The following is a 23,287-nucleotide window of genomic DNA, read 5'->3' on the forward strand; positions in this document are numbered from 1 at the left end:
AATTGGTAACCCAGTTCCATCTGTAATATGGATAGATTCACCTCCAATGTATGGCTCCTTATCAACGAGATTGTCGATGTTGTGGGTGCAGTGGTTGGTGGCTTCGAATTCAAGATACCAGCTTGCATCTTGCACCAGATCTGGAGTAGCCATCATTGCTGCAGTATTTGCTGCCATTGGATTGCTTGTGGAAGTGTCAGGTTGAGACAAGATGTAATGACTCAACTACTCTAGACTTTTGGACCATTAACGAAAACTATACATAAATACTAATTCTTAATAACACTTACAAGTGATAAGATCATAACTTTATTAAAACTTAAAAAAACAAAAGTCAAACTTATATAAAATTTAAGTTAGGATATGGGATCCCATTGTTTTAAAATCAAAACATGACATAATGATAATTAAAAAGAGATTACATAATAAAATGCGGAAAAATACATATAAAAACCATAAGAAACAAAAACTACATCCTCAAATCGAAACTCTCGGTTCTTTGAATCCATTCCGCCTCAATACACATTCCCCAAGCTTCCAAGAACCTTTCCCGCCACTAGAACTATTTTCCTGCACACATAAACAAAAAGGAGTGAGCCTAATGCCCAGCAAGGAAAATTTAACATATAGCCATATACATAAAAATTCATAATGCAACATAAAAACATACCATAACACTTATGTCACATACATACTATAATGGCCATTATTACTTGGGGTCCCATAAACTAAGCAAGTCATATGCCCATTAGATTAGTGGGGTCTTGCTAGCTAAGCAAGTCATATGCCCATAATCTATTTGGGGCTTGTTAGTCATATAGGTCATATGCCCAAGTCTACAATCATACTTAACATAACATAAAATCATAAGATAACATATAAAAGCATATAACACATAAATCCTATCCTATTTTCCTTACCAAAATAACCGGGATATGAGAACTGATTTGGGACCTTGGAACACTCCTAAAAACCATTTAAAATATGATGAGTATATTGAAGAAAAGGGATGATAGTGAAGAAGGATCTATGCTATATACTTACCAAAAACCTGGTGCTTAAGAACTTGGATTTCCTAACCAAGAATAAGAATAAGGTTAGAATGAGTAGAAGACTATGAGAACTTTAAAGAACATAATACAGAAATGGACTAGAGTTTGGAAATACCTTGAAGACTTATATGACTAATCTAAACCTTGAACCGAAATGTGAATAAACCTTACTTCCCCAAGTGTTTGATAAGCTTATAATTCCCAACCCAAGTGTTTACACTCTCACACTCACCTAGCAACTTGCAGCCTCTGAACTTAGAGTAATAGATGAATAAATGGCTGGGTACTAGGTCCTATTTATAGATTTTAGGAATGAAAAGATCTCATTTAACTTGAATAAAAATAATGGCTTTTTAAGTGAAAATAATTTGAATTATCGTTCAGCAGAGGCTGAAGACTCGTTCAGAAAGGTGCTGGACTTATCAAGAGGTTGAAGGTTTGAATGAAGAACGTTTTTGAAAACTTTCAAAATATGCTGAAGGAGGCGATATATCGCCCCCTATAGGCGATATATCGCCTGGACCATTATGCCTGAGGCAATCGTGCATCGTTGCGTGTTTTCCGTATCTTCGTACTGCGATATATCGCCCCCTATAGCTGCGATATATCGGCATACGCTGAATATTTAAACACGAAATTACACATTTTTAGCTTAATTTGAATTGAGTAAACAGCCTTGACTAAGCCCTCTAACGTTTTCAAAGCTGCTGACTGACCTTAGAGTCTTCAAATTTTAACCTTAATAAATTTAATCCTCAAAATACTTAATCATTAATAAACCTATACATAACATGTGCTATTATCTTATTGGTTCCTATCTAAACCTTATAGTATAATAAATATTATCCTTAATATCAATCATATTAATCAAACCTTAGGTTAAAATTAATATTCCTAAGCTATAGGTTAAACTTAGAAAATCTACAAGTACTACTATAAGTGTCCAAATAAATCCCGGTCTGAACCAAAAATCCACAGTCATAAAGACAATACTATTATTACTATTATACTACTATCTAACTTAGCTAAGTAAAATTCTTGGACTCTACACAAGATTGGACTGGACCAGTTAAGGTCATACCCGTAATAGCAATAGGCAGCTATGTGGCCTTGTTTGCCACATACTTGACATATTGTCCTAGAGTTAGATATGCTTCCTCTGTAAAAATGAGGATGTGATGGAGGAGAAGGTCCCCTGGGAGGTGCATAACCAGGTGAGTACTGAGGGATTTGGGGATTATGACCATAGTAAGGAGGTCTGGTATTAGATGAACCATACGAACCAAGATTTTGGTGAGAAAAATTGGATTGGGGATGGAATTTATTTTTGGGAGGGTGGTTTGCATAAGCGAGGTTAGCATTAGGAATAGCTAAATCAAGTTATTTGTGTTGCATTTCTATACGAGACTCTTGAGAAAGTAACAAAGACTCAATTTTTGGTATAGTGTAGGGTTGGGTTCGTGTATTTGCAGAGATTATGAAGGAGTCATAGGAGGAAGGAAGACCACGAAAAATGGCTTGAACATGTTCTTTAGTATCCAAGGCATGACCAACAGATGCAAGTCGATGAACAAGATACTTGATCTTTAGCAAGTAAGCATTAAGATTTAAATCATTCTTCCTAGTGTTCTGTAATTAAGTAGTGAGTTCATTGATTTTAGCTGTAGTTTGGGCTCGAAAGTAAGTCTCAAGAGTGGACCTAACCTGCTAAGAGGTATTGCAGCCCACCATACGCGTCAAGATCGATTAGGACATGGATGAGCATATCCAGGAGCAAAGAAGCTGATCTTGTTGCTGCCATGTGGTGAAATCAGGATTGACCGTCTTTGCGGTGCGATTGACTTCAGAAAGATAGTGATCTAGAGAAGAATCTTTTCAAGAATGAAGTGCTCAAGCGAGTGACCTCTAATGGCGAAGAGTGCCTATTGACGCCAGAGCAAGTAATTTCCATCATCGAGCTTGACGAAGAAGTTATGTGCAAAGATGATAGGTCGAGTCGTTGAAGATGAGGACGCCATCGTCGGAGAAGCGAACATCGAAAGGTCGCCGGTAACGAATGGCTCTCATGCCATGATAGAATGTGGAAAATGGCCTAGAAGTAGAATGGAATGCATGGCAAGAAGCATGAGGTTCCATCTCAAAACCAATTGGTGATGAGTGGAGTAAACATGCAATCCAATTTGCCCCTATCCCTTTCATGCAGAGCCTCTGCTGCTAGCAAAGAATCTGTCTGGAACACCACATTTGATAGGTTTAAATCAACTGCTAGTTCTGCTTCTTTGCAAACTGCAACAATCTCACAGAGAGTAGGATCCGAATGGAATAACTTCCAGGTGCAAATTTCCAAGAAACCCGCATTTACGTCCCTAAAGACAGCAGCTGCAAATGAGTAGTCTTTACCTATAACTATTGGTGTTTTATGCCCTAATTGAAACTCAAATTCTTTGTAATCTCATTTTATTATCAATAAAAGAATAGAAATAATTTTTTGACTTGGTCAATCACTTTGCTCACATGTTTTATTTTCATGATTATTTTTTTAATATAAACTTTTATTAAATCCCGAGCATATGACTGATTGTATTTATAGTGACATAATCACAGTGGAATATAAATATGATTATATGTTCAAAATAAATTAGTCCTAAGATTAGTCAATGCACAGGATTTACATTGACTTGCCAATCCAATATATGATCTACTTATACATTACAGTGTTATGTTCTTTCCAGAACATTAGCAAAGTAGATATGATCAGATGTATTTGTTACATTGGACTTGACCGATATTGACAGTTGATAAGATAAGCAAACATACTGTTATTATCTATTCTAGTAATATCATATAGTTGACCATAGGTCAATTCAATCTCAATTCTGATTGGTTAGTATTCTAACTGATTGTATTATTTGAGTTCTTTGACTTGTTCGTTACCACCTTACCCTACGGACTAGCCCATACTTACATCTTGGGAACTCGGTAGTATAATTGAGTGGGAGTGTTAATCATAGATATGAACATTTATAGCTTCTGATGAATAAGTGAAATGATGGGTTCCTTTTAGTTTGGTTCAAGGTGTTAAACGATAGAGATCTCATTTCAGTAATTAAATTAGTTCATTGAAATATCATTTACAAGGAACTAAGTGTTTTAAGGATAAAATACAATGATGGGTAAAATAGTATTTTAGTCCTATCTCATTGTAGACCATCTATAGAGGATTGAGTGAAAATTATGGTTGTAACAATGGATAATTAATAGCGTATCTATATTTGTTATAGAGCGTTCTATGAATTCAAGAGTGCAATTCCGAATCTATAGTTGAGTCACGAGGGATTAATAAGTTAGTACATTTATTTGTTAGATTTATGATAACTTATTGGAGCTTGATTTCATAGGCCCATGGTCCCCATTGTACTTTGGATAAAATCATCTAGATAGTCTCAATTAATTGATTTAATTATCAATTATAATTATCAAAGTTGACCACGCCAATTTTGGATAGTTTCACAAAGTTATGTAATTTTGAGAAGAAAAGGGAAATTAGGGCAGATTTATTAATTAAGATAAATTGGTATCTAAATTATTAAATAAGTTTAAATCAAGGTTAAAATTATAAATAATTAATTTGATAAAGGATTTAAATAATTATTTAATTAATTAAATCAATAGAAAATAATACAAGCCTTGATTTTAAGTTTAATGAGCTTATAATCAAATGAGAAATTTCACGGGCCTAAAGCCCATGATAATTTCGACCTAGGGCTTCAAATTGGCTATTATTTTATTGATTTTTTAATTAAATTAAATGGCCTAATTGAGTCAATAAAATGAGTGCTTAGAGAGAAGTCAGAGGTTCGGATTTCTGAGACGACAGATAAGTTTAATCACTGGTTTTATGATAGTTTTAGATTCTCTCTAAACACAAGTTATTTTCTAAGCCTCTTTGTTATTTTCTCTTCTTCTCTCGGTATCTATCTCATGTGTTGAGAATTGCGCACACTAGTCTAGGTGATTCTAAGGATACATTGGAAGACTGTGGAGAAATTAGAAGAACGGTTCAGTTTCTTGATAATACTCTGCGATAGAAATGATACAAGAGTTAGAGAAACTGAAGGAAGGACTCTTTCATTCCGCTGAGTATACTGTAAGTATTCTTATCTTTGTTTCTCTTTGAATTCAATTTTAGAAACATGTTCTAGGTTATCTCATATTAATTTGTTTAATATTAGATCTACATGAAAATAAATAAAGATCGTGTATAAGTTTTCCTGACAACTGGCCTCAGAGCCTTTGGTAATCTTTATTTTCATTCATGAACATGTTTAAAATTAGATTATTTGATGTGTTTGAATAATTGGATGGATTTTCATATTTTTATGAAGCATATTGATTTATATGATTATTAGCAATTTTTAAGTTATTTTGTTGTGTTTTCTATGCTATTAATTTTTATATATGCTTTATTTTGTGTAAAACATGTTAAAAATTAATTAGAAAATGATTTTGGTTTGAAAAATTGCTCAAAAAAATTTTTAGAAATTTTTTGGCATGGCTGCCATGCGCGCGCGCACACGCACGACCAACCCAATTTTTTTTTTTTTTAAAATTAAAGAAATTAAAATTTTGAAAATACATTATTTATAATTAAAACAAAAAATATCTAATTTGTTTTTGCATTTAAAATTGTTTTTTAAAATAAGATATTTTTGTTTGTTGAGATTTAAATAATTAGATATTTTCTATAAAGATTCAAATTCAAATTTAAAAATAGACTAACAACTTAATTTTAAATCTTTTAATATATTAAAATATTAGAATTAATATATAAGATATTTTCTTTTAAATTCTTGATATTTTTATTAAATATTTATTTGAAAATATAAATATCTTTTTATTCTATAGTTTTTAATATTTAAATTATTTGAAATTTGAATATTGTTAGTTAGATATTTTTATGGATATTTGAATTTGATTAACTGTTTTGAGATATTTTATGATTGTTATAACGATTAATATATATTTTTTAAAATGGTTAAAATATTTGCTTATAGTTGTAATAACACAAGATATTTTTGAAAAACAGTTAAGATGTTGATTTTAAAATTTAAAATTGGTTAAATTTTGAATTTTTTTTTTTTCAGCCAATTAATAAAATATTTTTTAATAAATGAGATTCAAATTAACTTTGGTTAATTGTTGATAAATCCTATTTAAATTAAATTACTATTTTTTTTTTCAAATTAACCTAAAACCAAGTTGATTGTTGATAATTGAAATTTAAATTAACTATTGTAAATTGTTGATAAATTTCATTTAAATAGACTTATTTTTTTGTAAAAATTTAATTAATTTGAATTGTTTTTGATAAATTCTAGATAATTAATTGTGGTATTTTTGCAAATGAAATTAATTGTGGTATTTTTGCATAAATTCATAGAATTGCTTATATAGTAACATGATTAGGTCCATCCAATTATAACATGTCTGTTTGCACTATATGTGGTATTTTTGCAATTGGGCTTAGATGCATATAATGACCCATATGTTTATTAGATATATGGTTTTTGCCAAATAAAATATTCATAAAATGATAGGTTTTATTTGGGCCCATTAGAAATGTAAAGTTTAAATTCCTCTCCTGTGGGTGATTCCACTTGTGAATGCCCATTTGCTTTGCATGACTATAGTGGGCCTAATCAATTAATAACAATTAATAAAATGAAGGTTTTAATTCCTTTCTTTTGGACCTTGTATGGAAGATAGGGGGTCTTTGTAGTGGGAACGATATAATTGACCCAACCCTCCTCCATACAAGCCCAATTGTTAAGGCTCATTTACCTGAGTTGTACTTAATTGTATAGGTTCATTATATTATTTAAACCTAAATATTAATTAGCAACAAATTAATTTGAAATTAATTGAATTTGTTTCAATGTGACACTTTAGAATTAATAGGAAATTATAGGAATTTGGTTTTAAAAATTTAATCTGTTTAATTTTTTTTTGGAAAACCATAGTCATTAATTTTCTAAAAATAAATAATAAAAATACTAATTTTATTTTAATAATGAGCTTATTTTAAGATTTTTATTCGATCTTCACCGTTGGTTTAACATAGTCAATAGCTTAATGGGGCCTCGAGGCGCTTTGATTCGTCTCCCTACAGAAGGTTTTCATTAGCTATTTTGACAATGTTAGATCTCGTAAGATAGATAATTATAGGTCAAATTCTACTAGACTCACCCCTACGGTGACTACTTGGACTAAATCTATGATTATTGAAACCGTTGGTCTATCTCATAAAATAAGAGATTTTGTTTTCTTATTTTGATCGAATAGTAGGTTGTTAATAGTGGTGTCCATTATTAAATGAGTTTACAACTCTATTTAACTAGTGGTATTGTTGACTCTCGCCAACCGGGACAAGGATATCATAGATTAGTTAAAAACCTAAAGAAATAGAGATATAATTGTTTTTGGTATTTTTTCTCATATCTTACATATTTTTGGTATATGTTGTGCTATTTCTTGAAATTTGTGTGAATAGAAGTTTTATTGAGCAAATGTGATTGATTTCTATTTTATTGGTAGTTTGTAGTTTTAAGTTAAGTAGTGTATGTGTCTACTCCCATCCTTTCTCAACTTTCGATGGAGAAACTCACTGGAGAAAACTTCCTTAACTGAAAGCAGAATATCAACATAGAGTTGATTGGTGACAACTCCGAGTTCGTCATGATTGAAGAATCCCCATAACGAGCATTGTGTTCGCACGTTCGTGATGGCACCGTCAATGCTCATGATGGCACCGTAAATGCTAGGATATCACCGTCTCTGCACATACGTGATGACACTGTGAATGCTCGGATGGCACCATGTCTACACGTTCGTAATCAACTCAAATATGGTCTGACGCAGCTCATGAACGAGCTTTAGACTTTTGAGTCTATCATGGGTGGACCTAGTAAAGGAGGAGAAAATAAGACTACTGTTGTTGCTGCTGATCCAGCTAAGGCTGAAGCTAACAAAGCTTCATCTTCGAAAGCTGGAAACAAGAGGAAGAATGGACAAAGAAACAACCCCAAGCCTGCAAAGGTTGCAAAGATGAGTGCACAACCAAGTGCACAGACTCCTAAGGGGAAGAACAAGAAAAACAAGAAAGGTAAAGGTAAGTGTTTTCACTGCAAAGAGAAGGGGCATTGGAAATAGGATTGCCCCATGTTTCTAGCAGCTAAAAACAAAGGCAATGATTATAGTTCATTTATCTTGGAAACATGTGTTATAGAGAATGATAAATCCATTTGGATTATTTATTCTAGATCTACCAACCATGTTTGCAACTCTTTACAGCTTCTTGAATCGAGGGAGGAAGTGAACGAAGGCGGCTTAAAGCTTAGAGTTGGGAACAGAGCGTTCATTAAGGTCTAAGCTAGAGGAAGAGCTCATCTGAAGTTCGAAAATAAATACTTAATTTTAAAAGATGTATATTTTATTCCGGATTTTAGCATAAATTTAATTTCAGTTTCCATGTTGCAATTAGAACAATTTGTTATGACTTTCACAAGTTCTAATATACCTATTTCTTCAATGGATCACAATTGTGTATTGCAGGTTTGGAAAACGGGCTTTATATTCTACGACCTAACGAACCCCTCGCTCTTAACAATGATTTATTCAAAGTAGCTAAACCTAGGACCAATAAACGTCAAAAGACCGATAATGATAATATGACGTATTTATGGCACTTGAGACTAGGTCACATTGGCTATGATAGGATTCAAAGACTTATAAAGGACGGGCCTTTGAGGGAACTCACCTTAGGTGAATTACCTGTGTGAGAATCTTGTCTAGAAGGAAAACTGACCAAGTGTCCATTCTCTGCAAAGGGTGATAGGGCCAAGGAACCATTTGGACTTGTTCATTCAGATGTTTGTGGACCGTTGAATGTACAAGCCATGGGTGGTTTTGAGTATTTCATTACTTTCATTGACGATTACTCTAGATACTCATGTATTTACCTAATGCATATGAAATCAGAAACATTTTCAAAGTTTCAGGAATTCCTAGCAATGGCTCAGAACCAATTAGGTAAAACATTAAAGATCTTGCGATTTGATAGGGGTAAAGAATATTTGGATATGCAGTTCCAAGATCATTTAACTGAACTTGAGATTTTATCACAACTTACTGCCCCAGGTACTCCGCAACAAAATAGTGTAGTGGAACGTTGGAACATAACTTTATTGGAAATGGTTAGATGCATGCTTAGTTACTCAACTCTACCAAATTCGTTCTGGGGGACATGCAATTGAAACCGTGAACGACATTCTCACTGTCATGCTGTCAAAATCAATCCCCAAAACACCTTTAGAATGCTGGAATGGTCGTGAACGTAGTTTATGCCATTACAGAATTTGGGGGTGTCCCGCTCACGTCCTGAGGAAAAAGGATGGAAAGCTAGAACTGCGAACTGAAGTTTGCATGTTTGTTGGCTATCCTAAAGGTACTCGGGGTGGAATTTTCTATAGTCATTCAGAAAAGAAAGTGTTTACTTCTACAAATGCTACTTTTCTGGAAAGTGACTTTGTCCAAAACTTCAAACCTCGCAGCAAAGTAGTTTTAGAGGAGATGGTTAAAGAATTGACTCCAACCAATGTTCCACCATCATCAACGCGAGTTGAAGATGAAATTCCCACTCTTCATGTCCAACCAACACAAGTCGATTTAAATGAAGAAAGTACCACTGTTCCTGAGAAAACAGTCACAGAGCCTTGTCGTAGTGGGAGAGTTTCTAGGAACCCAGTTCACTATGGTTTGGATGGTGAAACCAATATGGTTGTTGGTGACACTAGTGATGATGATCCATTGTCTTTCAAACAGGCAATGGCTAGCCCTGAAAAGGAACTATAGCTCGAAGCCATGAAATAGGAAATGGAGTCCAAGTTCTCAAATTCCGTCTGGGATCTTGTGGAAGCACCTAGTGACTTTAGGGCCATTGGGTGCAAGTGGATCTACAAGAAGAAATGATGTGTTAATGGAAATATTGAGACTTATAAAGCTCGATTAGTGGAAAAGGGTTATACCCAAAGAGAAGGCGTGGACTATGAGGAAACTTTTAGTCCGGTAGCCATGCTCAAATCCATTCGCATCCTCCTATCCATAGCAACCGCTCTCGACTATGAGATCTGGCAAATGGACGTCAAGACAACTTTTCTTAATGGAAAGCTTGACGAAGTCATTTATATGGATCAGCCAGAAGGATTTAAAGTAGTTGGATAAGAAGGAAAAGTTTGCAAGCTAAATAGGTCCATTTATGGACTTAAGCAAGCTTCTCGTTCCTGGAATCTTAGTTTTGATGAAATAATCAAAACCTATGGCTTTGAACAAAATATTGATGAGCCCTGTGTTTACCAACTGAAGGCAAATCAAATAGTGGTATTCCTGGTTCTTTATGTGGATGATATCTTACTCATTGGAAACAATGTTAAGAAGTTATTAGATGTGAAGAATTTGTCGAGCACTCAATTCCATATGAAGGATTTGGGTGAAGCAAGTTATGTTCTAGGTATCTTGATAATCGGGGATAGAAAGAACAGACTCTTAGCTCTATCTCAAGCAGCTTACATAGATAAAGTGCTTGAACGTTTCTCAATGACAAATTCCAAGAAAGGGTGTCTACCTTCTCGCCATGGAATTCATCTTTCAAAGAAGCAGTCTCCCCAGACTCCTGAAGAGGAAGATGCAATGAGAAAAATTCCTTACGCATCTGTAGTTGGAAGTCTGATGTATGATATGTTGTGTACTAGACCAGATATCTGCTATGCACTGGGAGTAGTGAGAGGTATCAGACAAACCCAGGACCGGAACATTGGATAGAAGTTAAGCATATCCTGAAGTATTTGAGACAGACTAGGGATTATATGTTAGTCTACAAGGGTGGTGTTCTGAACCTTGTAGGCTACACCGATTCAGATTTTCAGACTGATGTCGATGACAGGAAGTCTACTTCTAGAATGGTGTTTACTCTTGGGGGTGGAGCTGTGATTTGGAGAAGCGTAAAGTAGTCTGCAATCTCAGATTCCACCATGGAGGCTGAGTACATAGCCGCGTCAAAAGCAGCTAAGGAAATAGTCTGGCTAAAGAAGTTCTATTCGGAGCTTGGTGTTATTCCAGAAATGGATAAAATGCTTGTGTTGTTTTGTGACAATATAGGAGCGATAGCCAACTCGAAAGAACCTCGAAGTCACAAGAGGAGTAAGCATATAGAAAGGAAGTATCACATTATTCGTGAATATGTGGCCAGGGGAGATGTGAAGATTATGAAGATTGCATCTGAAGACAATCTTGCGGATCCGTTTACAAATACACTACCAGAAGCTACATTTGATAAGCATATCAAGGAAATGGGATTAGTAGAATTAAGGCTTTAGTTTCAATTAGTGCAGTGGGAGTTTGTTGGGGTTTTATGCCCTAATTAAAACCTAAATTCTTTGTAATCTCATTTTATTATCAATAAAAGAATAGAAATCATTTTTTTGACTTGGACAATCACTTATCTCACATGTTTTATTTTCATGATTATTAGTTTAATATAAACTTCTATTAAATCCCAAGCATATAGCTAATCGTATTTATAGTGACGTAATCACAGTGGAATATAAATTTGAATATATGTTTAAAATAAGTTAGTCCTAAGATTAATCAATGCACATGATTTACATTGACTTGCCAATCTACGATATGATCTACTTACACATTTTGGTGTTATGTTCTTTCCAGAACATTAGCAAAGTAGATATGATCAGATGTATTTGTTACATCAGACTGGACCGATATTGACAGTTGATAAGATACGCAAACATACCATTATTATCTATTCTAGTCATATCATATAGTTGACCATAGGTCAATTCAATCTCAATTCTGAGTGGTTAGTATTGTAACTGATTGTATTATTTGAGTTCTTTGACTTATTCGTTACCAGCTTACCCTACGGACTAGCCCATACTTACATCTTGGGAACTCGGTAGTATAATTGAGTGGGAGTGTTAATCATAGATATGAACATCTATAGCTTTTGATGAATAAGTGAAACGATGGTTTCCTTTTAGTTTGGTTCAAGGTGTTAAATGATAGAGATCTCATTTTAGTAATTAAATTACTTTACTGAAATATCATTTACAAAGAACTAAGTGTTTTAAGGATAAAATACAATGAGGGGTAAAATGATATTTTAGTCCTATTTCATTGTAGACAATCTATAGAGGATTGAGTGACAATTATAGTTGTAACAATGGATAATTAATAGCGTATCTATATTTGTTATAGAGCATTCTATGAATTCAAGAGTGCAATTCCGAGTCTATAGTGGAGTCCCGAGGAATTAATAAGTTAGTAAATTTATTTGTTAGATTTATGATAACTTATTGGAGCTTGATTTCATAGGCCCATGGTCCCCATTGTACCTTGGATAAAATCATCTAGATAGTCTCAATTAATTGATTTAATTATCAATTAGAATTATCAAAGTTGACCAGGTGAATTTTGGATAGTTTCATAGAGTTATGTAATTTTGAGAAGAAAAGAGAATTATGGCAGATTTATTAATTAAGATAAATTGGTATCTAAATTAATAAATAAGTTTAAATCAAGGTTAAGATTATAAATAATTAATTTGATAAATGATTTAAATAATTATTTAATTAATTAAATCAATAGAAAATAGTACATGCCTTGATTTTAAGTCCAATGGGCTTATAATCAAATGAGAAATTTCACGGGCCTAAAGCCCATGATAACTTCGACCTAGGGCTTCAAATTGGCTATTATTTTATTGATTTTTTAATTAAATTAAATGACCTAATTGAGTCTATAAAAGGAGTGCTTAGAGAGAAGTCAGAGGTTCAGATTTTTGAGACGACAGATAAGTTTAATCACTGGTTTTCTGATAGTTTTAGATTCTCTCTAAACACAAGTCATTTTCTAAGCCTCTTTGTTATTTTCTCTTCTTCTCTCTGTATCTATCTCATGTGTTGAGAATTTCCCACACTAGTATAGGTGATTCTAAGGATACATTGGAAGACTGTGGAGAAATTAGAAGAACGGTTCAATGCCCTGGTTACACCAGGACAGTTACTATGAACGTTGAACTATGAATTTAACTCGCTACTCGAGTTCTTTGGTTAAAAACTTGCATCTAGGTGTTATTAATAGGGCTAGGTGGAAAACCAATCAAAAGGAAATAATATATTTTATTTAAAACATAAAATTGTTCATGGGCCCATCAAAATGTTTACAAGTTATTCACAACTAAAAATGGTAATTACTGTTTAAATTTACAACCCGCCGACCTAAGCGGCAAAAATAGGGTAAATCCCCTAGTTCCTCTGAGAACTCCTTGGCCGTGGTGGTCAAGCGGCCGCATATGTACACATCACCACCTAAGCTCTCCACTCAAAGCTGGGTGAGATTTTCTTTCCCTTTACCTGCACCACATAGCACCCATGAGCCAAAGCTCAGCAAGAAAACATAATATTGCATGAATATAATATCAACAATGATCGTAATAATCATTCAGGGCTTTCAGTCCAAAAGAAAGGAGTGACAGTTGTAAAAGTCACTAAGGTGGGTTCCGTTCCCATTAGCCATGTGACGATAGGGCACCTGGACTTTATAAATAAGCGATCCTCTCACTAGCTTAACAAGACAGGTGTTTGATGAACTAGTCACCAACATAACCTACTGCATGACGATAGAGTCACAACCATGGGATTTCGCTCCCTAGCCATGTGACAAACAGTCACCTAGGCCTTAGGCCCTGACTCTGAGTAACTAGTCTTAGACTAGTCAAGCGCTTATAATTTTCACCAACCTTAGGGTCGGTCCAGCATTAATGCTCCTAGAGTCATTCAACACTGATATCGATTAGATCTAATCTTTTATCGGCTCTGCGTTCATGACGCTTATGCCGTTCCTGACTCCCAGGTCTGTAATACGCGACCAGTGCCGATTCTGAATAGTTAGTGCCATACAAAAGTAAGCGCGATTTGCTAAGCATTTAATATGCAATCAATGTCCACATTTAATAACCAACATGCCTTAGCAACAACCACACATGTCATATACACAAGGTGCTGTTTTCTCACCTCTAGTTCAAGCGAGAAATAGAACAAGAACGACCCCTGAGAACGATCGATCTTTTGATTCCTTAGCGGTTACCTAATCATAACCAATTATAACCTCCATTAATGAAAATCAACAATAATAGGATCTTAATCCAAACCCTACTCTTGGGACCCCGAAACGTACCCATAAGGTGAGTAGATTCGATCTCGGGCCTTAAGGATTGAAACCCCGAGCCAAAAACCCTTAAAAACACTCAAAACGAGATTATGAAGGAACAGAGTAGCGCCCCAGCGCTCATCTCAGAACCAAAAACGCCCAAAGCCAACCCTGGGTAGCGCTGTAGAGCCCCCTTGTGGGCGCTATAGCGCTACACCCAGCTTGATTTGCCCCTGAATCTTCTCCCTTCGACTCCTCCATTTCCAACTTGATTCCAATGCTTCCAAACATCAAATTAAGTTCCAAATGAACCCAAAAACCATCCCCACATGTTCTAGGCATCACAACCCCAAGAACCCTAGCCAAAACTCCAAGCAAAGCCAATCAACCAACCTAGAAATCTCAATTGAAATCCAAAGCAAAAACAGAGAAAACCACAGATCTAATGGCTAGAATCTTACCTCAAGTTCAGATTATGATGCTCTTCAATGGTGGAACACACTCCCAAGCCCTCAAGACTTATTTCCCAAGCTTGGTTCCTTAAATTAAGCTAAAAAATCCAAGAAGAAAAGGAGAGAAAATAGGTACGGGAGAAGTGTAATTGATGCTTTGTTTTTCTACAAACTTCCACAGCCTTCATGGCTTAACTTAATCCTAGGGGTGAAAAGACTAAAATACCCCTAGGTCAAATAAAGGTTTCTAAAGACTCCCAAGGGCAAAATTGACCTTTTCCACCTATTTCGTTAATCATAATTAACACCCTCCAATTCCCGCTATTCTCAAATACCAATAATTCATATCATGTTACCCTTTGATTCCCGACAACGCTCTAATCATTAAAATCACCCTGAGACTCGCCCCGAGCCCCGAACTTAATCCCGTTATGACTAAACCGCTAATTTTCACTCAAAGATCGTCTCATTCCGAATGGCTCGAACAAATCCACATTATAATGTGGTCTCAACAATATGTCACCGACATGCATACAAATATACAATTACGCCCTTAACGGGCCAAATTACCAAAACACCCCTGTAATGAAATGTGGACTACATGCATGCATTTAACGTCATATTATAATATAATTCACATAAACATGCATATAATCATATAATGGCATAATAAAGCAATTATGGCCCTTCCGGCCTACTAATTCAGCCATTAAACCGCATTAGGGATTTCGGGGCATTACAGTTCAGTTTCTAGATAATACTCTGCGACAGAAAGGATACAAGAGTTGGAGAAACTGAAGGAAAGACTCTTTCATTCCGCTGCGTATACAGTAAGTATTCTTATCTTTGTTTCTCTTTGAATTCAATTTTAGAAACTTGTTCTAGGTTATCTCATATTAATTTGTTTAATATTAGATCTACATGAAAATAAATAAAGATCTTGTATAAGTTTTCCTAACAATAACAACATCAATATTACAAATTATCCACCCTACAGGGGGAGGCCGCCACTCATGCCATTGAGTATTTGATGTCGAATCCAGTTGCATGAATTCTCCAATATTAAAAGAAGTAATTTCAATGACTTCTTTGATATTTGTTTGCTTATCATTATGAATGGTGACATTCCTTTCTTTCCAAATAGCTTCAAGGATAATTGAGGCCCCAATTAGGAAGTCATTGAAACCAATGTTTCCTGGTCGGTTTCGGTCTTGCTTGAACAAACTAAGCCACTCTTTCCAATCTGAGAATTTGAGAGTTTCTGTCCTTAGACCCCAAGTACAGCCAAACCAAACTAATGTTGCAAACCTGCACTCCCAAAGTAAATGCAGAGAGGTTTCCAAATTCTCATTACACATAGGGCCATGCAATTCCTCAATCTGGAAGATTGTGTTAAGTTTTGTTCTAGTGAGGAGAGAGTCTTGTAGCACTTGCCATAATAACATTTTGTATTTATTGTGAATCTTGGACCCCAAAATCCTTTCCAATGGTCATTTTCTTCTGAATTCATATGAGATCCTTTGAACAACCTGCAAGTCAATTTAATGGAGAATTTCCCCCTCTTCTCTCTAGTCCATAACAAACCATCATTAATCTCTGTAGTAGGAACATAATGTTGTGGATTCTTTTTACTACATCTGGTTGAAACCATTGTTTTAGCAACTCTTCATTCCATTCATGGGCCACTATGAATTCATTTACCCAATTCACTCCTAGAGAGGCATCGAGAATAAGGATCGACCACATCACACCATTTGAGACCCAGGGATTGAACCAAATGGAGGTGGCTATGCCATCCCCAATTCTGTGGCATAGGCCTTTCGCAAGATTTCATCTATTCCTAAGGATGGCCTTCCAAATGTAAGAGTTTCCTTGTGAACCCTCCATTGTTGTGAATTCTTGACCTTTAATGTACTTAGCCTCTATGACCAAATGCCAAAGGCTACCATGGTCAGTCAAGGCCTTCCATCCCCATTTAGTGAGGAAGGCATTATTAATCATCTCTATTGACTTGAATCCAAGGGCCCATCAACTTTTGGATTGCAAAGCCTTTCCCAAGAGATTGTATGCATCTTCCTATTTGATTTCGAATCTCCCCACTCGAAGTTTCTAAGAGACTGATCAATCTTATTTGATATTTTCTTGGGAAGCACATTAGAAGAGGCTATGTAAGTGCCAATATTTGATCTGACAGTTTGTATGAAGGTCGTTGTATGCCCTAATTATCCACGGGCTACTAGCAAGCTGAGAAATGGCATAATTATATATCAGCCACGTGGATGCCATGTACCCGGAGCTGCTGTTACCAGGTCCCACCTCTTTAGCTCGAGGTAACCAAAGGCTTACTAAGGTTACTAAGGAGTCGGGTCAGAAGTATGGACACCGCGGGCTAAGAAGACATCTAGCTCGAGGTACGAGCTTGAGTTGGCAGTTGTGACCCCTTATAAAGTCAACCACACAATGTAAACGTGCATATATCAGACATCACGTGTCTGACATATCCCTGAATTCTTGGACACGCAGCATAAACGTGCGTGTTCAAGCACCCACGACTGGGATGGGCCGTGCGGCCCATTATCCCCCTTACCTATTGATTAGACCACACTTCATTTGTCAGGTTTTAGGAATTAATCATGAATGTCACAGAAGTGACATGATGGGTAAGAAGGTCACGGGATGGCCCCCCTTTCCAACCCCCAGGTGCCCTCTCCTATAAATATGGAGACCCTGGGAGTTGCGAAGGGTTGGATTCTATTGTGTAAAGAAATACCCTGTAAAGAATACCAGAAAGATACCAATAATATTGGCTGGTGGAGTAGAAGGATTTTTAACCTTCGAACCACCTAAAAAGATATTCGTGTCACCATTTTATTTTAAGATCATTCGTCTGTTACAGTTCATTACTTAGCACTAATCCCACTCTCTTATTCTATTAATTATCTTTTGGCGAAGAACCGCGTCAACAGTTGCGTTTCCTTTTTTTGAAATGAGCTTGCATTTCCATCCTTGGATTCTATGAATCACTTTATTGACTAAATACTGCATATCTTATGTCTGTGTCTTTGTTTTGAATAACGGTAACCCCATGTAAATGGAGTCCTTTTTCATGAGTTTCATCTTGAAAAAGTTTGCAATGTTAATTGCCTTCGCACCTGGGATGCCCTTGGAATAGAAAACTGATGATTTTCGGAGATTCACAGATTGGTTCGACCACGAACAATACTTCTCCAGGCATTCCATGAACGCCTTTTCCTCCCTCATTGTAGCTTGGCCAAATAATACTATATCATCCGCATACATCAAATGGGAAACTGTTGGACTCCTTTAGCTAGTCTTGAAATATTTTATTTTCCCTATGGACTCAGCTTTCATGAGAATCCTAGAGTTGACATCCATTGCAACTACAAACTGAGCTAGGGAAAGAGGGTCTCCGTGGCACAGGCCCTTTACAAGGTTAACTTTTCCCGCCACCCCTCCCTTGAGCATTATATTAATCTGCTTAATCGAAATGCACTTGTTGATGAGATCCCTAAACTATGACCCAAAGCCGTAACTGCATAACATCTCCAAAATGAAATCTCAATGCATTTTGTCATACGCCTTGGCCATATCTAGTTTAATCATCATGAAGCCACACCTTGCTCTTTTCTTGCTCATGGAATGTAAAATCTCCTTTGCCAACATTGTGCTATCATTGATGGAGGGACCTTGAACAAAAGCAGATTGAAACGAGCTTATCAATTTCGGGAGGGTCTCCTTGAGTCTTGAGGCTGAAATCTTTGAGAGGATTTTGTATGTCACATTACAAAGAGCAATGGGCAGGTAGTCTGAGGTAACACAAGGAACTTCTTTCTTAGGGATAAGGACAATATTTGTGTCAATAATACACTTTGGAAGTACCCCAGTCTTAAAAAAGTGCTTGGCCATATTCGTCAAGTCTTGTTGAATGGTGTCCCAATGGTGGGAGAAGAAGGAGGCCGACATGCCATCTAGTCCAGGGGCCTTGTCTTGCCCCATAGATAGTAGCACCTTCTCTACCTCTTCAGCATGCGAGATAGCCTCAAGGGATATGTTGTCTACCTCAGAGACATGGGGGTGAATTAAAGGTTGTATCTCAGAGGGAGTTCTCTGCAAAGGTTTTTCAAACAGCTCCTTGAAATGTTTTATGAATATCCTCCCAATTTATTTGTAATGACCCGACTAATTCTAGACTTCGGACAATTAAAAACTACTAAACATAACCACTAATTTGAATACATATATAAAAAATAACATAACTTTATTTAAAACCCAAAAATATTGTGCAAAATACAAAGTAAAATATGAAATATAAAATATGGTATGGGATCCCATTGTTATAAAACATAAAACATAAACTTTAATTGTTTCAATACTAAATGCCGAAATACATTAAAACATAATTTAAAAGACAAAAAAAACGTCATCCTCGATCTTCAAGCAGTCCATTCATCCTCAACACACATGCCAAGCTGCCACGAATCCTTCTCGCCTTCAATATTTATTTCCCTACATCATGCTAAAAATAAAGGAATGAGCCTAATGCCCAGCAAGAAAAAATCTACTAACAACATATATCATAAATCATAAACATAAGACTATGTCATATAAATATACTATAAAACATATGACTGTAAAAACATATATCATATAGGACTATAATATTAATGGCCATTAACTCATTAACATGGCATGTGATAAAACCATCTAGGTCCTCTGTCTACTAATCGAGGTAGGTTAGATCACAAGGTAGTATATGATAACCCATCTAGGTCCTCTGTCTACTAATCGAGGAAGGGTAAATCATAACTCTAAACCATGAAAATGACAAAAATTCTTGGGGCTTGCTATCTAAGCAAGTCATATGCACAAGCGACAACAACATAAACTCTTGGGGCTTGCTATCTAAGTAAGTCATATGCCCAAGGACTACAAAACATATTTCTACATATACATATCATAACATAAACATATAAAGACATATAATTTAACCTATTTTCCTTACAAAAAACCAGGATATTTGGGAACAAGAACGAGATTTGGAACACTCCTAAAACAAACAGTTAAACCATCAGTTTCTAAAGAAAAAGAGATGAAAAGAAAACTAAACCATCCAAGAAGAAACTTATCGAAAAGAACCTTAAGTTTCAAGAAACTTTAACACCTAACCAATAATCATAAATAAGAGTTAGGATCTGAAAGAAAATAAAAGAAAACTAAAGAACTAGGAAAAACTGAACTTAAGGATAAGAATACCTTGAATGATCTTATGACTTGATCTATACCTCGATACCGAAATAACACTATATCTCACTTCCCAAGTGTTTAGAAAAGCTTAGATTGGAAAAGCTTTTTAACCCAAAACCCAAGTGTTTCTCTCTATAGTAATCTTAGCATCTTGGAGGCTCTGAACAATGCTTGAATGAATGAAGGAAATAGCTGAGTACTAGGTCCTATTTATAGATTTTAAGGAGGGAAACTAACCCCTTTTAATTTGAATAAATAAATGAATATAAAATGAAAAATATTTGAATTCTCGTTCAATAGCGCCTAGAATTCGGTCAAAATCATTCAAAGCCAGGTCCAAGTGGTTAAGTCTGTTTTTAAATTCAAAATCCCAAGCTTTAAAAAATAATGCACCAGGGGCGATATATCACCAACCCTGGGCGATATATCTCCTAGACCATTTTCCCGAGCCCCGTTCGTTCGTTCGTGCAGAGTCGACGTGTTTTCCGTATCTTCCGTAGGCGATATATCGGCATACCTTGATATATTAAACACGTATTTACACTTTTTCAGCATATTTTGAATTGATTAAACAGCTTTGACAGAGTCATAACGTGATCCTGACAGCTTCTGGAAGGTTCTAGAGCCTCTAGATCATTCTTTTATTTAAACTATTCATCAAAAATACATAAATCCTTAATAAACATTATTATGACAAGTGTCACATTCTTAATAATTATACCTAAACCTTAGGTTATAATAAATAATATTTCTAGGACCAACAATATGAATCAAACCTTATGTTATAATTAATATTTTTAAACTATAGGTTAAACTTGAAAAATCCATAACTGTTGCTATGAGTTTCCAACTAAGTCTCGGCTTGAACCAAAATCCACAGAAACTAACATACTACAAACTACTACTATCTAGCTAAGTAATAATTATGTGACACTACAATTCTTCCCTACTTAGAATTTCATCCCCGAAATTTACTTACCAAACAATTTCGGATACTGTGCTTACATGTCTTCCTCCAACTCCCACGTTGCCTCCCATTCAAAACTATTACTCCATAGGACCTTGACTATCAGAATAATCTTAGACCGTAATTCCTTCATCCCTCTATCTAGGATGGTAACCGGTCGTTCCTCGTAACTCAAGTCTTTCTGGAGTGCTATCGTATCGTACTTAAGGACGTGAGATGGGTCTGACACATATCTTCGAAGCATCAAGATGTGGAATACATTGTGGCTATCTGCTAGAGCTGGCGGTAGGGCTAATCTATATGCAATTGTTCCCACCTTGTCCAATATCTCAAAAGGACCTATGAACTGGGGACTAATTTTGCCTTTCTTCCCATACCGCTCCACTCCTTTCATAGGAGATATCTTTAAGAAGACTTGATCACCGACTTTGAATTCCACATCTCGCTGCTTGGCATCCGCATAAATTTTCTGTCGACTCTGAGTAGCGAGCATATGCTTTCTAATAAGCACCACTGCATCCTGAGCCTCTCTAACATCTTCGGGTCCAAGAAGTTGTCTTTCTCCTACCTCGTCCCAATGTAACGACGATTGACACTTCCTTCCATAAAGTAACTCATAGGGAGCCATACTGATCGTTGCCTGGTAGCTATTATTGTAGGAGAATTCTATAAGTGGCAACTACTTACTGCACGATCCTCCGAAGTCTAGTACACAAGTGCGCAACATATCTTATAAAATCTGTATGGTACGCTCAGACTAACCGTTGGTGTGAGGATGAAATGTTGTACTAAGACTTAACTTGATACCCATGGCTTGCTACAAGCTTCCCCAAAGTCTTAATGTAAACACCGATCCTCTATCTGATACTATGGTCTTAGGGATTCCATGCAGTATTACTATTTCTTGAACATAAATGTATGCGTATTGGTCTGGAGTGTACGTAGTCTTGACAGGCAAGAAGTGAGCTGACTTAGTGAGTCTATCTACCACAACCCAACCCGAGTCATGCTGCTTATTTGTTCGTGGCAATCCTGTCACGAAGTTCATGGCTATCTCATCCCACTTTTATTATGGAATACTAAGCGGTTGCAATAAGCTTGCAGGTCTATGATGTTCCGCTTTTACTTGTTGGCATACTAGGCATTTGGACACATATTCTGGTACGTCTTTCTTCATTCCTGACCACCAGTATAGTTCCTTAAGGTCGTGAGTCATCTTGGTTGACCCTGGGTGAACTGAGTATGGGGTAGTGTGTGCCTCTTATAAAATCTTCATCTAAATTCTATAATCATTCAGCACGCACACCCGTCCTTTATATCTCAAGAACCCCTGTCCTGATATGGAGAAATTCGTATTCTTGCCTTCTTTGACTGCAGCCATATGCGATACTAACGTGTCATCATGCCCTTGGCCGATCCATATATTTTTTAATAGACTTGACTGGATGGACAAGTCAGCCATTTGACCAATGAATACTTCTATTCTGGCATTAATTAGCTTTTGCATAAGCTGCTTTTCTATTCCGGATAATGCTGCTAGATTTTCGTAACTCTTCTAGTTTAGCGCATCTGCAACTACGTTCGCTTTCCCTAGGTGGTATAGGATTTTGCAGTCATAATCTTTTACTAGTTCTAGCCACTTGCGCTGCCTCATGTTGAGCTTTTATTGTGTGAAGAAATACTTTAAGCTCTTGTGGTCCGTATAAATCTCACACCGTTCTCCATAAAGATAGTGGCGCCAGATTTTCAATGCGAAGACCACCACTGCCAACTCCATATTGTGCGTTGGATAGCGTTGCTCATATTCATTCAACTGCCTTGAGGCGTAGGCTATCACTTTGTCATTCTGCATTAGCACACAACCCAAACCTTGCTTCGACTCATCACAATATACTACAATCTTGTCGTTGGGTGTCGGTACACAAAGTACTGGTGCTGAGCATAACTTATCCTTGAGTAACTGGAAACTCTCTTCACATCTATCCATCCAGTTGAACATTTGTTGTTTCCGAGTCAGGTTGGTAAGCGGAGTGGCTATCTTAGAAAAGCCTTCTACAAACCTCCGATAATAGCCTGCTAGCCCAAGAAAACTTCTAACCTCTGACGCATTCTTAGGTCTTGGCTAATCCTTCACAGCCTCTACCTTAGCTGGGTCTACAGAAACTCCATCTTTGGATACTATGTGGCTGAGAAACGCTACTTGCGAAAGCCAAAATTCACACTTCTTGAACTTGGCATAAAGTTGATGCTCCTTCAGTTGCAACACGGTC

The sequence above is a fragment of the Humulus lupulus genome, chromosome 4, assembly GCF_963169125.1.
Source record: "Humulus lupulus chromosome 4, drHumLupu1.1, whole genome shotgun sequence".
In the NCBI taxonomy this organism is placed as follows: domain Eukaryota; kingdom Viridiplantae; phylum Streptophyta; class Magnoliopsida; order Rosales; family Cannabaceae; genus Humulus; species Humulus lupulus.